Genomic DNA, 2,500 nt, shown 5'->3' with positions numbered 1-2,500 from the left:
GGCTTGCACTGTAACCTTTATTTCCTGTTATAGCGGATAATGAAATGGTACGGGCTGTTTTATTTGAGTTTCTGTTTACTAGATTCCCGTTTTCTTTAGATTTATCTGAGGTAATTATTCTCCGGTTGACTTTTTTGTCGTACGGAAAACTGGTAATCTTGAATTCTACCGATTTTTTGTGGGTTTCATTATGGTTTCTATCAACTTAATTGCCATAAAACAAAATGATAAAGTCTTAATGTGTGTAATATCTTTTTTAAATTACTTTTGTAACAATTAACTTGAATTTATAGATTTTCTCTCTCTCTCTCTCTCTCCTCTCTCTCTCTCTCTCTCTCTCTCTCTCTCTCTCTCTTGTAATTGGCGTTTCTGACTATGGATGCTACTTTTCATGAAGGTAATGTTGGAGCAATTCATAGTACTGAAACCAAATAATTTTACTGCAATCTTGTTTTCACTCTGGATTTAACGTGTTAGGTAATGATTCGTTATGGGCGCCTGTGAAAGGCATTTTTCTCAAGAGACCACCACTGTAAATTTTTGCCGATTACAACCTGGTTTCCATGATCCTTCTGTTAGAGATGTGTATTTCTGGTGATAAAAGTTCACTCTCGACGTGGTTCGGAAGTCACGTAAAGCCGTTGGTCTCGTTGCTGAATAACCACTGGTTCCGCATAACGTAAAAACATCATCGAAACAAACAAACAAAACATAATCCTTCTCAAGATTTTGCGTTGCTCAAGTGTGTCATTATGAATAGTATTCATACATTAAGTGACCAATTATTTATTAGCAAGACATGTCCTTTGGATGACACCAAAGATGAAGTTGTTAGAATTTCATTTACATTTATTGACGCCTGCGTGTATCTTTATGTATATTCTATCTCAAAATCAGTAACAGATGTAAAAGCAGTGATGATCGCATGCGTGTGTATAATAACCACTTTTGATAGGAATAAAGTGTGTTACGACTTTCAACTTTGGTCATATATGTATATATGATAACAAGTTGACTTCACATTCTGCTGCCTGGATCGTGAAGAGCGATGTATTATGAAGACTTGACATTGTGTCTTATAATTCCGAATTCTGATTGCAAATCAGTTAGTGTTACCGGGTGTGTGAGTATACTTTTATTGATCCCGAGTGGGAACTAACAACGTGACTTCATGTTGAGAGAGAGAGAGAGAGAGAGAGAGAGAGAGATTATCATATTGCTAGGGGGAAAACCGTTCTTAGAAGGGTATCAAACCTTGGTTGCTTTGTTTTTCCCCTTTTATATCGAAGAAGGGAAGATGATGATAAAACCCGAAACAGAGGAAGGTGGTGATAACGAAGGAACAGAAGACAATTTGATGATAGGGCGAGGAGAGGGGAGAGAGAAAGAGAACCCGATGATACCGAGTCAAAAGACGTTTTTGATGAAGGGACACACGTGAGGGAGAGGGAGAGGGAGAGGGTGGAAGCGAGGGAGATGGTTATGAGGGAGAGGAGGGAGTTATTGGTGTGAAAGAGAATGTCAGATTAAGGACGCGCACAGACACAAGCGCGCTTGCTTGCCCGCTCGAACGTTCGCACGCTCGAAGAAGCATGTCTGATACGTTAAAAGGAGGTCATCGCAAACCATGCAAATAGACTAAGTAATGGATTGACATGATTAAGTTTCACACGATCGAATGAATAATACTGTATTAATCACCTAATGCTTTCCTTATTGTACTCCGGAAGAACGTATTGGCTATTTGTGCCGTCTATTCTTGGATACAACTTACGAGAATTTTTCACTGATTAAATAAATGAATTTTGTTCATTGGCTACGTCTAGCGCTCAACCCTGTTATCCAAATTGAACGGGCTATACTCCCATTTAGTCCTCAAAGCCAAAATAGCGAAAGGCTTTGCAAACCGGATTCATTAATTAAGTAATAATATCAGATTGTGCAGTCAAGAGAAACAGCTAACTGTATCATTTACGAATATTAACTTCAGAGAAATTGTGACTGCTGTTCTTTATGTGTTTAGAGTTAAATGCGTTCAGATGTAGGGCAATTATTGAATTTGTCTCATTTTTCTAGGGTTTTGGGTGGGCCCTTCAGTGAACATTGGATTAGACGATAATTTCAACAACAGCGATTATCATACTGATAATAATAACATTCATAATAATAATCCCTGAATAATTCTTCTAGCAATGATTATAACAACAAAAAGTGTATCAGGTAATTTGAAGCGTTATAAGAAATGTCAAAGGTTAATTTTAGGAGCTTGTTACAGTCCTTTTCATGAGCGGTAATTCTTTTTTTCTGATAGCACTGCAGCCTCGAGTAATCTGTATAATACCTGTAAAGCGTATCACATTTTCCAAGATAAAACGCCTTTTCCAGTCTGTCATATACAAGCTGCAAGCAAATTCTAATTTGTTATAAATGTGGAAAATAACTCTTAAGTCGTAAGAGGCCGCATCATAGCAAAAGAGCTTAGCCCAATTTTGCTTCTTTG

Source organism: Macrobrachium nipponense, chromosome 17, assembly GCF_015104395.2.
Source record: "Macrobrachium nipponense isolate FS-2020 chromosome 17, ASM1510439v2, whole genome shotgun sequence".
Lineage (NCBI taxonomy): Eukaryota > Metazoa > Arthropoda > Malacostraca > Decapoda > Palaemonidae > Macrobrachium > Macrobrachium nipponense.
Note: the sequence above shows the minus strand (reverse complement) of the source record.